Source organism: Electrophorus electricus, chromosome 16 (assembly GCF_013358815.1).
Source record: "Electrophorus electricus isolate fEleEle1 chromosome 16, fEleEle1.pri, whole genome shotgun sequence".
NCBI lineage: Eukaryota > Metazoa > Chordata > Actinopteri > Gymnotiformes > Gymnotidae > Electrophorus > Electrophorus electricus.
The window spans coordinates 11,114,112-11,130,793 of NC_049550.1; positions in this window are offsets into that span (position 1 = coordinate 11,114,112).

The following is a 16,682-nucleotide window of genomic DNA, read 5'->3' on the forward strand; positions in this document are numbered from 1 at the left end:
TCTTAATTAAAACCATAATATAGTTATAAAACTATTGGAACATTATTATTAAGCATTCAAATCAATTATAAATTGTGGTGGGGCTGATGGGATGATGATTACATTACATAGTTGTTAATCAGTGGTTGATTTAATGCCCTATATTCTCGCTGCTAAATTTTGATCAAAAAACTAGCTCCATGTCTATGATTTTTTTAACCTGTGTTCATAATGAGGAAAACCTTTCCCATTCTCTTGGTACCAGAGCAATGAGGAGGACATTTTCAGGAGTGATATGCTTGGTGAAAGTGAACGACTATATCAGATTATCTGGGATAATCCAGAGAACACACTAATACTGTTATTCTGTGGCACATTGTTTATGTGTGGGTGTTCTGCAGAATCCAGAACTAGACAGTGATCCAACTATCCCATTACCCATACCAGCTAATAAATGTGTGCATTCTTCACACACACACACACACACACACATACACACACACATTCAACACACACACACTCACACACACATTCAACACACACTCACACACACACACACACACACACACACAAATACAAATACACTTAGGAGTGCCCTATTCCCCCAGCTGGATAGATCACAGAGGATAAATACATGTGTATGGCTGGAGACTGATGATGAATTGATGATTATGCTGTTGTCCTCTTTCATATTTCATAACATTTTTCAGCAAGCCGTCTCCGGTTTCCTCGGCGGGCTCTGTTATAACCATATTAATCAAGGCACCTCTCCCTCTCTCCTCTCACACCGCCTTTGAAATGCCATTAGTGCACTGGTGTCCTCTCCTGAAGACCCCTGGCCTTCTCTGATAGACTAATCAGTATAAGTCACACAGAGCAGTAGGAAGGTGCATCACATACATGACAGGGTGGACAGCTGCACATGATGACCGATGACAAAGGACATGCGTGTGTGCGTGTGTGCGCGTGTGTGTGTGTGTGTGTGTGTGTGAGTGTGTGTGTGTGTGTGTGTGTGTGTGTGTGTGAGCAAGGATCCATCTTGAAAAGCTACGATATTGCTCTGTAATCCAATTGCAAGGACATATGCTATACAGTAGCCATATCATATTGAATTGTCGTCTTGCTGTTAAAGAATAATGGTGAAAAAGTAGAGTTAAAATAACACCTTTCTGCTACAAGGTATGGTTGCATTACTTACACAGACACTAATGCCTTTTCTTAGCCTGCAGCATGAGAAACATTCCTGTATTTAGCCTACTGTATGCAGGTCCACCTGAGAATATTCAGGCAAAAATGTACTCAGTGCCAAATTCCTTACAGACCGCACCTCTTTGTTTTGCCTCTATGCTTTTGTATTGTAAATAAAACAATGACTTCAGGGATAAATTGCAGATTGCTAGTTTTCATTTTAGGCCATTTTTATTCAGTGAACCATGTAGGAATCCGTCCTTTTTAACTCTGAATAATTGACTAATTGGATGCATACGTAGCTCTTAGCCATCAATGCACCATTAGTTCACACCCACAAAGTGTAGAGGTGGTGAGGAAGTATGAAGTTGATTCTGCATGTGAACTCTGCATCTGGGGTGTAATGGTATTGTGGCTCAGCATGATGCTTAAAGGAGTGTTTGTCATACCATTTAATAATTTTTTTTTTTTGTGCTACAATCTTTATTAGGAATGCATCTAAGAGGAAGGCACAGGAGTGTCCAAAACCACCAGCATTGACTCAGAAGCCTCAAAGGTATGTTAAACAAGACAAACTGGAAGAAGACTAACCTTTACCAAAAAGAGGGAGAGTGTTTAGAAAGAAGAAGGAACTGCTTAAACCCTAAACTGCTTAATCTATTGCCAGAGATCTGCCATACATCTGCGGTACATATGGTGGCATGTGTAGCTTTTGGGGGCATGGCCTACATAAACAGTAATGCCCAGGTTTGCTTGCATTCATTGATATGACATCAGCAGCAGTGTGACTTCAGACTTCTGAAGCGTACAGAAACATTTTACACTTCTAACAAAATGGCCCAAAATGGCCTCAGCAGATGCTTCACCTTGCGGCAGGTCAGTGACTCGAAACATAGCCAAATGCCTACTTAAGCAGCGCTGGAGATTTTTCAGGATGAAAAAGTGGAGCGGAGTTGGCTGCAGTACAGGCTTGGCACAGCGTTCCCAGTGGAGATCCCAAACATCTGGTGATGTCGGTGAGTCGCAGACTTCAGGCAGTCACCAACTGCAAAGGGCTGGCAACTGAGTCATAAACATGACTGCTAATTACTGTCTAATTACCAATTACTTATCGACTATGTATAAAAATATATTTGAATCTGAAATCAATGTAAATATAAAATTCAGTCTGACATTCTACCATTTGATTTCATTGTCATTGTTTAATTTCTTGTATGCTCTGCAGTAAACAGGTATTTGTACTGCAGCAGATATAGGCGCTAAAACCTCACCAGAGCACACACCATTGCTAGAATGAGCTCAAAACTTACACTTCTCCCGATAGCTTGACTAAACAATGTATCGTTGTTTAGTTAAGCTATCACTCACTGATAAATACAGGCTCATAAGACTGCTTCAGTGCTCAGGGGACGTATGGCACATGACTGATTAACACTGCTGATAGACCACCACTCGATAATTCGGCACCCAGCGCATATCTCACATGTTTATGCCATACTAGGCTGCCGTCAAATTCTTGCAGTCCCTTGCATGACTTTCCAAGTAATTAATTCAATGTAGTGATTAAAACACTTTGTAACAGTCATTGTGACTGCACCATAATTAATTTGTGTGTGTGTGTGTGTGTGTGTGTATGTGTTGGAGGTGTTTTTCCTTCTCCATTTTTCTGTTCTCGCTGTTTCCCCCTCACCCCTGACGAAATTATCTACTTAAGGCAAGACAATTAATCTTGCTGACAAATGACAGCATAAGTGTGGTTTGATCTGCTAATTTCTAATTACTGGACTATAACTACACAAAAATAACTTTGACAGACTCGAGCGCTGCTTAGTGCAGTTACTGTAAAATAAATCTAAACCGCTCCCTTTGATAGAAAATGTCTTAGGCTGGGGGGTGGGGATGTTTGTACAAGATGAGCACTGATTTTGATCGAATGACTGACAAATATCGATCTGTAACAATCTCTGCAAGGTGGAGATAAGTGTTTAGTGGCTTCACTTGTCCAGACTGCCATGCCATCATCCACATGGATGGTTATTTCTCTACCCTGATGCTCTCCTAATAGGCTTTTTTCTTCTCTTGTCTGATCTCTAAAGGCCCTTGTAAGACACTCATTTCTCCTTTCTCTCAACAAATGGTTGTGATTTGGGTGAAAATGCCCTGTGCGTGTCCAGCCTTGGGACCCGCCCTTATCGCACAGTTAGGTCTAGTGATCTCTGCTTCTGCTCACACACAAACACATTCTAAATGCAGACTTACACTGTGGTTGTAGAAACCTGGGCTATAGGCTTTTTCCAGGAAGGATGCAGACTCTCCAGCTCACTGAAGCCAGAGCGAATCAGGACCTGTTATTCTCACATGGGCATCAAATACACACGGTTGTGGGATTGTGCATCCTGGGTGTTTGCCTGCACCCAGATCAGCCATTAGAATTACCTGTAGTTCCAGTGCTCACATCAGCGGGTTGGTTCTTAGATGGACCTTGAAAAATGAAATGAAATATCAAGGCAATCGTGGTGCGTTCATAAAACCCATAATACCAAACTCATCTGCTCTTGTCAAAGTGGACTTTATGACTATGTAGTGAATGATTTATAAGTCTGTGTACTTTGTATTTAAGAAGTTAAGAGGGACGCACTGGAGAGAGTTCCTGATGCTTTAAACTTTGATTGCATGAATTGAGCTAATTCACAAAATGAACACTACCCTGCTCAAGCAGCTTTCTTTTCACGCTCACGCTTTTGTCAACGAATGCTACTCCCAACTAGAAGCTCTGACGGTAAAACCTTCACCGCATCGTTTTCAGGGAGTGAAAGATGAAATGAAGCCTGTAAAAAAAGGTTCTGTCACACACCGGGCTTTATGTTCACTGAGCTCCTCTGATGTCAGAAAGCTTTCTTCCAGAAATGGACCCTCCTGTGCTTCTAGCCATAGACTGCACACAGCAGCCAAATGTCACCTCCGAACGTCCCACCCACCGCTTTACCACAGCGAGAAGCTGGGTCCTTTATTTAGGACTGGCACTCAAAACACTGAAAGCGTGCCTTTCCGGCAGAAAGTCTCCGCGGCTTCTCTTGGGGGGAGTTCTCCAAAAACACCCCCACCCTCAGGCACCTTTTAGCACTTCCAACCCATCCTGAAAATACAAGGGAATAAATAAATATTCCGTAGTCTTTAGATGTAACCTAAATTTGCTATCAAGTCAGAGTGTGCTGTAAAAATTGTATCGCCAACTTTATGTATGTACGTGCTTCCCATAAGGCTGTGCAATGACTGCCAGTTTGTAGTTCTTTTGCCATTATAATTAGTATTGCATGGCGTTATAGTACAAAGTTGACGATTTAAACCATAAAAGGTCTATGCCAAGTGAATATGTCTTCACACATTAAAACTTTAAAACCACCACTGCATGAAGTTGACAGCAGAGGGGAAAACCAGTAATAGTGTAACAGATTGGAACCATGACTAATATACTGTATGATTGTCATGACACCAGTCCATGAGGTAGCATCTAAAACCAGGAGGGTCAGTACAACAGAAGGCCAAGACTACAAACATCAGGAGCAAACAAGCAAACGGAGATGAATCTGGACCCACACAAGGGTATTATAGCACTTCACAGCAGAGGGAAATGCAGACATATATACACAGTGCTAATAAGTACCTAATGAGATACAGGTGATTAATGGGGAGGTGCCAGGCTGGAGGTCCAGCCGGGAAACCCAGAGTGGTGGGAGGCAGATACCAGGAGGCAGCCCTCTGCTTTTAGAGCCTCTGTGGAAACTGCAAATATATGGGATATAGAGTATTTACTGATTTTTGGAAATCAACACAGGAGTATAGCAGGAGTATTGTTTTATAGTGTTTGCTAGTTTTAATTCAAATAGACATTCTCTTTTGGTCTATTAAATTGTCCATCATGAAACTAAAAGTTATTTTATTGGAGCTAAAGCCTTGGAGTGTTTTTCAGATTTGGTAATGTTTTCATCAATAATGCACTGAAACTAATACCCGCCGACATTTCTAATGCTTCCCTTTTCTTATACACTGAAACCTGGCCATATCTACAGTGCAATAGCCCACTCAACTGTGAATACTGCTGACCTTAGCATACGCCCCCCCCCCCCCCCCACCCCCCCCCCCCCCATAAGCGAGAGTGCTTTATTCCAGGCTACATTACTCTTCTCCGTAAAAAAGTAAAGCGCTTGCCTTGGTTTCACTAGTATTGATTTTATGCTTGGCTATATGCATCAGCTTTCTCCTATTCTGGGCCTTTAACCAGCCAACAACACTCAACAACTTCATCAAGCAACCTGTGACACACACCCACACACTCATGGAAACACCCAACCATCCCTTGAGTGCCGAAGAACGGGGCCTGCCGATCTAAGAGAGAAGCACAACAGATAATTCAGCCCATTTGGACAGCCCTCGTGCTAAGGATAACTGAAATTTAATAAACACTTTATCAGAGCAAGAGTACACTGCTCATGAATCTATTTCAGAGTCTTCATTCACATGCGTTAGGTTAATACAGTAGGTTACCTTCAGACCGGTTTCCACAGAGCTACAAATTTGGATTTGTTATGTCAAAGCTCCAATTTGAAAAAATGTTGAATTAGCACTTACAGCAGAGGTATTGAAATCTCAGCCCTCATGCTCGAGGTTCTATATCTACCACTCCTAGTCTACACAAATCAGGTCTAAGGACCAAGAGATCTAACTAAATCTTCCTTTAATTAGTGATTACAAAAACTAGTACCAGACTTCAGGTCCAGATTTGAACAGCGCTGACTACGGTCCTTCCAAGCCTAGCTGCACATGACTGAACACTAAGGGCTTATTCAACATAGCAGGGGGTTAATTCAACAGTTGGTTCTGCACAATGTCAGGGTGCTATTATAATGCATCGCTGGACATCAGCGTTTCCTGACCAGAGGTCTCCCGCAGAGCTGGAAATCAACAGCACAGAAGCAGTGCAGGTAAACAAATCTCTGTTAGGAATGTTAGGAACAGTTAACTAAAGGCCTCATTCTCTCTGTGCATGAGAATGCAAACCACGAAGATCTCTATTGAAGCCCTTAATCAGTTTTGCCTTTCCAGAGGAGACCAGCCTTTCCAGAGAAGGCCAGCATTTCAAGAGAGGACCAGACTTTCCAGAGATGACCATCCTTTCCAGAGAAGACCGGCTTTTCCAGAGAAGACCATCCTTTCCAGATAAGGCCAGCATTTCAAGAGGGGACCAGACTTTCCAGAGATGACCATCCTTTCCAGAGAGGACTGGCTTTTCCAGAGAAGACCATTCTTTCCAGAGAAGACCATGCTTTCGAGAGAAGACCAGCTTTTGCACATAGAACCTATCATGCTTTTATCAGAATGTTATTCATGCCAGTCAGCAAATCTTTCTTCCCTGCTCTTCTCTCTCTCTCTCTCTCTCTCTCTCTCTCTCTCTCTCTCTCTCTCTCTCTCTCTCTCTCTCTCTCTCTCTCACTCTCTCTCTCTCTCTCATCTACAGGTATGCCACAGGAGTGTAGAACAGAATGATCAGAACAGGAAAATCAATGGACCAGAAAGTGGATGGGTGGAGGAAGAGCGGAATTTAGCTGAGGCATGCACAGCAAGCCAGTGGAGATGTCTGGGAGTCGCTTTTAAAGCAGGAACAACTTCAGTAAATGAATACAAACTGCACTCTTCAGTGCACTCTATGGCTCTGTGTGAGAGAGAATTATGCACTCCAACTTTTTTCCTAGTGTCCACACATTTAAAAGGCAAATATCTAATCAAGGAAAGAATGGATCTCCTTCCCTCCTTTTATGTATTCTCTGGCTCTCTCTGTAGCCCACAAGTTGATTTGCAGATTACATTACTATGGTAATGACTTAGTCATCATTTTTAATTAGACTCTACAGAAAGTTCTTATTTTTCACTGCTCACAGGTGGCACTAAGCACCAAAATCAAGAAACACAAACCTATGGGCTTAACAAACCTACAGACTGTGTCCAAAATATCTCTGCCACATCCTCTCTTTGAGTGTTTCCATTCTCTCTGACCTGATATGCAGAAGTGCGCTGGTGTCTTAAAGGTCTTTAAGAACCAGAAGCTAATGCTTTGTTTTCCAGTCACTGGTATTTAACCAAAGAACTTGTGCAAATTGCCCATTTCATCAGTAGTAGTGGTCTATGAGGAAAACTTCTGGTGAGGCTAATGAATGAATGAATCCTAACTGAGACTATTTTTGTTACTTAACTCAATAGGCAGTAATGCTGTATTTCCCAAATGACAATGGCCCCATCCAACTATTTTAAATGCACAGCCCATAGCACAGACTACTGCACAGTAAACACTGTTAAGGCATTTTCCAGCAAAACTACAGCTTCACAGCCATGTTAGTCGGCCTTAATCGTGAACCTATAAAAACTAAAGACACACGTTTTAAGGGATTCTGCAATCTAACTGGTTCACAAGACAGCTAGCACACGCACGCACACACACACACACACACACACACACACACACACACACACACACACACACACACACACACACACACACAGGAACACTCATCCAGTGCTGCGCGGTGTTTCTGGATTCCCGTGCGTCAAGGACGGCCCAAGTGAAACAGCTACGTGACTACGCCTCGGTGCGTGACTACCGCCAGCGCTGTCGCCTTTTCTTTCCCCCGTTTTGTCAGTTTGCTGCTGCGCTTCTGTGTTTGTGTTTGTGTTTATTATGGAGAACAAAGACACGCCATTCCCGCACGGGCGTCACGCTCCCTGCCAGCCAATGTCGCAGGACGCTGTCGTCTTTCAGCCTCCTCAGCAGTTTAGTTTGTGTTGCCGTGGCTATTTGTTTACATGCTTGGAACAAATTGTAAAATGCAAACATTATTTTCTGAAATTACACATACAAATATAACCCGTGGTTTGACTGCATTGTTTGTTTATTTAGAGTATACATGCTCATCAGATGATGGATAGCCAATAGGTCCTGAGTACTGGGAATTGTAAGTTATCCTCTCTTTTTTATTTAGCACATGATAAGTCATAATTACAAAGTTCTCCTTTCATCTGAGTGCTGAGCAGCTTGGCTCCATGTAAAGACAGATCGAAGACGATCATAAAAGTGCAGAGAATTCTTTTTATCACAACCAGAATATGAAAACAAAATTGTTAGCAGACTTCCTTTCATCGCTATTCACATCCAACCATCAAAGCCTGCGCTTCTGAATGACCATACACTGGCTGGACTTAAAAGAAACGAGTGCTCCCAACGTGTAGCGTTGTTGCTGTTGGGGTTTTTCTAGGGCACGGAAGACTTCCTGATTCATCTGTTTAGAAATGCAAATGTTTCTTTACAGCCGAAAACTGTAAAATGTAAACTGGACTCAAGGGCCTTTTTTCGGCCAGACTCCTCACTGGCTACACGGAGTCTTGCACGGTGACGCGCGCTCGGTATCTCAAGGAGGCTGTTGTCGTCATGTCAGTTTTATTCCCATCCGTGAACATGCATACACAAGCTGTCACTTTTTTTCCCATGTTGCCAGGGCCAATAATGTCAATAACATGTCTCTGGCCTCCGCCCTCTTTGAACGCAGACCCAGACGCCGTCTCCACGGTCAATGCATACACGATCAATCAAATCCACCGGACAAATGGCTAAACACATTGATCCATATTATGGCATCTCCAGAAGCCATGTATATTAATTGCGCTTCAGAACAGAAGAGGGATGCGAGTCAATTAATGTTATAGCTCCTCTGATGGCTGGCCTATTTAAACAATGATCGGTGGCCACCATTAGGTTGTCGCAGATGACATTCGCGTTCGAGTTTGATGCACATACACTGAGGAAGAGCGATGATGTTCGCAGGTGCGGGCTTAAAATTGAAACGAACTAATACACAGGGGAGTGCTGGCAAGAGATATGCGCGAACTGGTCTACGTCGCAACACACTAAATCATTTCTTATTAGCATGTCTTTCAGTAAACGTCAGAGAAGTAATCCAACAAATCAAATCCTAAATATAAATGGTATTAAAAACAGGGCTTTACAAAACCTGTGTGCAGCAGTGAGCTGATGACAGTAAACTCAAAGTTTTACATCAAATTTGATGTTTTCTTTTTCTTTGCTGCTGATGAATGATCACTGTCTGTTGTCTAAACAAAGAGAAATAAATGGAGAAGAAAAATGAACAAAGACATTCATCAAATTCAGCTGGAAAAAAAGCATGAATAAAGATATCAGAGGCCATTGCCATTTTTTCCTGTTTCACATTACATGAGGCTACAGTGAGATGTAAGTCTACTGAAATGAAACCGTTCCTCGACTAATCTCCTGAATTTTGATGTACAACATGACATGACCTCACCTCGTCCAGTGATCTGACCTGCCTGACCTCACCTCGTCCAGTGATCTGACCTGCCTGACCTCACCCCGTCCAGTATTCTGACCTACCTGACCTCACCCCGTCCAGTGCCCTGACTACATGCTGTCCAGTGCCTGACCTGCCTGACCTCACCCCGTCCAGTATTCTGACCTACCTGACCTCACCCCGTCCAGTGCCCTGACTACATGCTGTCCAGTGCCTGACCTGCCTGACCTCACCCCGTTCAGTGCCCTGACTACATGCTGTCCAGTGCCTGACCTACCTGACCTCACCCCGTCCAGTGCCCTGACTACATGCTGTCCAGTGCCTGACCTGCCTGACCTCACCCCGTCCAGTGCCCTGACTACATGCTGTCCAGTGCCTGACCTGCCTGACCTCACCCCGTCCAGTGCCCTGACTACATGCTGTCCAGTGCCTGACCTGCCTGACCTCACCTCGTCCAGTGCCCTGACTACATGCTGTCCAATGCCCGACCTGCCTGACCTCACCCCGTCCAGTGCCGATCTCACTCTTTTCAGTGTCCTGACCTCACCCTGCCGAGTGGCGTTGGGGATGTGTGGGGTTTCCTGCTCTAGCGTGCCACTGGCCATATGAGCCTGTGGAACAATTTCACAGCAGTGCTATGTGTGTTAACATCCATCTTCTTTTGCATGTAATGCTAAGCTCATATTCAGAGGCACAGAGTGTACACTTTTGTGTGTGTGTGAGTGTGTGTGTGTGAGAGAGAGAGAGAGAGAGAGAGAGAGAGAGACAAAGACAGAGCTTAATTGGGCAGAGACGAAAGCTTCAGAGACCAATTACCCACACGCCCCTGCTGTGTGTTCGAGGCCTGTCAGACCTTTGGATCTGTGCAGGAGGCAGGAGGTGAGGTAGGGGCAGAGGTGTTCCTCCGCGCATTGTCACTGTGCCGGGGAATTCCTTAAAATTCCTTAAAAATTAGCCTGTGTTGAGAGAGTAAAGAATACCAAAGTGTTAAGTGAGTGAGTAAAAAATGCAGTGTTTTAATATTAACAGTAGACAGGCTACAGTGACATACAGTTGTTTTATTATTGTACAGTGACATACAATTTGCAAAGTTTTACTGCCTGTCATGTCAACTAAACATAGAAACATACATGAATATGGAACATAGTATAAAGAATACAGTATATGTACTTTATATATTGTGTACTAATATACAGTGCAATATAGTTGTTATAGTGTGATACACAGCAGTTAATACAGCAGTGTATTACACAGTAATATACTAATGCATCACACTGTAATATATTATTTAATAATATAGCATACAATGCACATATATAAAAGCAAATATAATATGTAGCATAATATAGGCATAGAGTGCAGGATAAGATAACAGTGATTGTCTATAATTCAGTAAAAAGCATCACTAGTTCCTGTGACTGGCAGTTGCGCTAAGAAGGACACATTAATTATATGATTGCTTAAATAATCCATCAGAGCTTTTGCCGCCTGAATAAAATGTGTCTAGTGGGGAAACTAATCAGTTCAGCCATCTCAACAGATGGCAGGAAACACTGACCTTGTGCGAGTCCTCAGCTGGACGTGCATTACAAGTTTGTGGAATTCCTGAATCGCGTGGCAACCGTTGTTGTGACACTGGCATCCTCATGTGGCATCGCATGGCACTGGAGTGCGCGCGCACTGTGGCTTCACTTCACTCGTGGAATGCGAACGGTTTTCTGTATCGGTGCTCCTTCCCTCTTGCTCTCCCTCCCTCCATCCCTCTCTTCTCTCATGCTAGACCAGACCAGAGAGATTTGATATAAAACGCAATTCTCTGAGGGTGGGTGCACACTTGTGTACAAGAGTGTTTTTAAGAGAGAGTGGGAGGTCGCCTTAATAGGTGTAAATTAGGTTTTTTTTTGTTCATGTATTTTATATGTGAGTGTCTGTGTGAATTCCATATTTCTTCCTTCACTTCCCTGGCTAAGCACACAGAAACCCCACCCCCTTCATTTAATCGGGGACGCAGTCTGTAATTAAACATCAGGAGAAGCCACCACATCAAGTACCGTAATCACAATTATTATCATTAGAGTAGATACGAGAACGCTCTTAAATTTGGAGCACGCAGACCTCCATCTGTTTAATTAGTCTAAAGGAGTGAATGTGTGTGTGTGTGTGTGTGTGTGTGTCTGCACATGTTAAATATTGGGTGTGTCTTAGCCCCTACACACCTACAAACAAGCATGTACACACGCACACATACACACATTATGAATGCACTCGTTACGCCCCCAACCCTGTCATTTTAGTGAAAGATGGCTGTCATATGGTCCACCAACTTTTAATATAAGCTGGTCACATGTCAGTTGCTTCGGCATTCTCCTCCTGTACTATATTAAAGCCTCCCATCACACGTGTTTTATGATTTCCCTCATCATACAGTGGAGTGGGCTGTGTCTGACACGCCTCAGATTTCCCATGCGCCTGACACCGTCCTCTCCGTGTTAAGACCCTCATTTAGCTCGGTGTGTGGTGTTCTGCGGCAGACTTCTTAAGAAGCCTTTTAAAGTTGCTCCTAGAGATCCACCGTCATCGGGTTCCACGTGTGTGTTGGGTTTCCTGCGCGGAAACCGGTGTGGGCCCATGGGAGATATCGATGTAGATGATATTGCACCTTTTCTTTTCCCCTTTTCCAATTTCAGTTCAATTTAAATAGTAATTGATTTTGAGCTTCCTCACTATTGACGTCGATTGGATTTTGAGCAAACAGTTAGCCGTGTTTCTCCACTACATTGTGGGCAGATTTGAACATTAAAGTTTGCCTTCAGGTTGCTGAACTGCTAGAAGAGGCCTTTATCATAAGCAAAACTCTGCCTGCCAGAAGTATTGATGTTAAAGTTCATACAATCCTCCATAGCTTTCAGGGAGTTCAAATAAAAGTTGGCATAAGTCATCAGGATAAATGTAATCCCCCCTTCCCCTCACTCTCTGGTGACTCAACCCTCCTCTAGTTTCTCTGTCCAAAATCCTGCTTAGTAATTCAGGTCTCTTATTTGAATATTGAATGTTTTTGCAGCTTGGTGTTCGGTGTGTTAATGAAAAACATGCCTTTACTTTCTCAAGCCTTTTTAATTGGGGCTCCGCTTACTTCATATGCACTAGGCTACTTTCGAAGGGTAGTGAGGGAGAGAGAGATAGCGACAGAGAGAGAGAGAGAGAGAGAGAGAGAGAGAGAGAGAGAGTGTGTGTGTGTGAGTGAGAAAAAAGGAGAGAGAGAGAGAGAGTGTGAGAGTGAGTGAGTGACATCTCCTTTCAAAGAGGCTGATCTTTATAAGTTCTCTAGTGAAGCCAACAGAGAATAGCAACACCCTGAACTTAGATCAGGCTGACCTAAACAGAAATAGCTGCAGAGAATGATCCACACCAAGTTTATGGCAAGTCTGTGAAAGGCTACCTGCTGCCTCGTCTCGGTTTCTGGAGCAAGTTAGTTATTTCTAAATAATAATCAGTCAGAAAGAGACAGAGAGGGAGGAAGAGAGAGAGAGACAGGGAGTGTGTGTGTGTGTGTGGGGGGGATTGTTTCAGAAAGTCATAGGGGTGCGCCATGTAAAAAGTGTTTTTAAGTCTATTGCTACGTTTACCGCCCAAACAGACACAGTCTTTATGAAGGACTCGAGGTCATACCGGCAGTGCTCTCTTCTCTCTATGCCAGACCATATTGACCTAGCTTGCTGAATATACATGTGCCTCTTTTGCTCATTTGCTCATCATGATTACCAATACCTTTCTCAGTCCTAAAAATAATTCAAGTGCTGATACCAATCAGCTACTCCAATTAACAAGCTGATTTGCATAATGTAAATAGTTCAGATGTTAATTTCCTTCCGTTTGCAAAAGGGGACTGGTGTTACTGAAAAGAGTTTGTTTTAAGATAAGCCATAATGAATACATTATGAATATTTCATGGTAGGTCAGTTCACCTTGTAGATAGCAAAGTACCATGTTTTCCCTAAATCAATTGTTATTCATCAGTGATGTAACAGTTTTTAAATTGACTGGATTGTGACAATATGATTTGCTTTGTGTAGAAGTAGGCCTATGGCAACAGTTAGAGGACATTATTGATGCACAGATGCATTTTCAAACACCAAGAAAATCACAATAACTATCATAACGTCTTGGATTTTCTTATTTGAACACCACCAGTAGGTATCTTCTTGGCCACTTTACTTTGCAAGACTGACTTTAGTCAAGAATGACTAATCTTAGTTTGACAGCAATCAGATACCTCCTTGTAGTAATGCCATTGACTGTTAATACCAATTTAGTCATTTATGCTAAAAAAGTATTAATAATCAGTGTGACATGCTTAATATGGATTGTACACTGATCAAGGTCAGTATTAGAAGCCTGTTTGAAATCTGAGTAAATTAGCCTGCTATGCTAATTCTAATCCAGCCCAGCAGAGCGAATAGAGATTTATCTGTTTGTTATAGGACAAGCCTATAATTAATCCCTACAAAGAGCTATTGCAAGCACATACATTGACTTTGACATTTAAAGTAAGCACACAAAAGCCTAACTGTGCCCTGACATCAAACACACATTCTTCTAATGTCAATTTATCTTAATTAAAGATATTTATACATGCTGTTTCTCATAGAGCTTTGGCTTGAAATGGCACTTTTAGGTTAACATAGGGCACAACAGGAGCCTTCCCCAAATTCCTACCTTAATCGTGCCCTTTACCCCAAACATAGAAACGCTGCTAAAAGCGGGAAGTTAATGGGGCCAGTTAGCATTATGAGAATGAGCCCATGCTATGCAGCTCATTGTTAGCCTTCCTTCACTGTTAGCCACGTTAGCGGTTTCTTTGATAATTACTTAACAATTCTTCTTTGACCCTCTGTATGAAAAACAGCCAGAACTGGTCTCAGATTAGTCTATCTTGTGCTACTTGTGCTGTGTGCATCAAAACACACAAACACACTCGCCTCACCTGTCTCTATCCAATCGGAAATCCAGAACAAATAGGTTAGGTGACAAAGAAGTAGCTGCAAAGTACACCTTCCTGGGGCCCAGACGAAGACTAGATGTGGATGGGGAAGGAATACCACTGCACAGTTTCCACTGAAAGACCAGGACTAGGTGGTCCAGGACCTGGGAAAGTACTGTATGGCTCAAATACAAAAATGATATGCCAGCAATCTAAGACTGATCCATGAGAAAGCTCTGAGTCCCCCTTTGGCTGCATCTTGGTTTGCACAATACTTCTGAATAGGTTTAGATAATCAGGCCCTGTGACTCTAATGGTGACTAAATTAATTTACATATGTACTCTTAAACAGGTACATATCACCATTGTGTAGTTTACCTGGTATTATGTGGATGTTTCAAAGTTCTTATAAACTTGTTTGCTTGGAAAATCACTTGGATTCATACCCACCAATCGGGGTAGAGCTTCCCAAGCTCTACTTCTTATTAGCTGTATTTTAAAGACAGAATAAATCACAGCTTTATGCTTTTGACAGTCTCACATGTGAAGGTATTAGTCTCTCTTTCTTTCTAATCTCTCTCTCTCAATCTCTCTCTCTCGCTCACTCACACACACACAAATACACCTGCGTTGCTTTCAGACTCCCGCAGGTGTTGATGTGTTACTCTTTTCATTGAGCCACATTAATTTAATCTATATTTAGCTACCATTCTGATGCTTCCATACCATCATGCTGATGTTAACTCTTTGCTTCCCAGACAGGCTTGCAATCCCATATTAAAATGATATCTAATCAATCAAACACATCAAGTGAAGGCTTTTAATGCAGTGTGGCAACATGTCAATACACTGTATATGCAGCAATCATGTTTGTAATAAAGGGTGTTATTGAAATGTTTTTGTTTTTTTGTTGTGCGTCTCCACAAAAATAACTTAATACAAATATCTAATCAGCCAATGACATGGCAGCAACTCAATGCATTTAGGCATGTAGACATGGTCAAGGTGACCCACTGAAGTTCAAACCGAGCATCATACTGGGGAAAGATGATTTAAGTGACTTTGAATGTGGCCACATGGTTGTTGATGCAAGATGGGCAGGTCTGAGTATTACAGAAACTACTGATCTACTGGGATTTTTACTTATATGCATCTCTGAAAAAAAGAAAAAATATCCATTGAGCGGCAGTTCTCTGGGTGAAAATGTCTTGTTGATCCCAGAGGTCAGTTTAGAATGACCAGACTAGTTTAACTGACAGGAGTGGAACCCAGTGTGAACTGCTGCTGCTGTAGCCCATCTGCTTCAATGTTTTGTGAATTCAGAGGTGCTCTTCTGCATAACCGGTTGTAATGAGTGGTTATTTGAGTTACTGTTGCTTTTTTATCAGCTCAATACGCACAGGCATCTGAGGCGACAACTTACATGTGCTCAACAAAATTGGACAACAGAAATTTGGCCTCACTGAGGGCTGATGAGTCTCGATTTCTACTACAACATAACAGGGTCCGAATTTGACACAGGGATAGTACGTAGGGACGTAGGGATAGTACAACATGACAGCATGGAACATCACGTTACAAAGCTCAAATCATCTCAAACTGGTTTTCTGAACATGACAATGAGTTCACTGTACTCAGATACCATGTCAATATGGAACAAAATCTCTGAGGAACATTCCCAGAACCTTGATGAATCTATGCCATGAAAAATAAAGGCATTTCTGAAGGCAAAAAAGGTTTATCCTGATGCTACCAAAGTGTACCTAAAGTTGCCAGTGAGTGTATACATATTATCTATTTATTTGCTCAAAGACTGATGGCTACATAATACCTTATGGCAATGGAAAAGGTCAACCTGCTTTACAGTGTTTGTACCCTACAAAAATATGCTTGCAAATAGGAAATACTTTTTCTTTGCCTTATTACATGGCAAAAATTTCATGAACTGAACTGACTTTAAAATTCATAACTTTGACTCTTTTAATCTCTTAAACTCCCGGCTTATCATTTAGATGTTAAGGCTTATTATTCTGTAACTACATTATGCAGAAACTAAATTGAAAGCAATATGAATGGTATGTAGTTAGAACAGGGAGGAATAAAATGTGAACTTGGACCCAAGGGGTGTGTCCCTTGAGTGTAAGGTGTTATTTACACCTAGT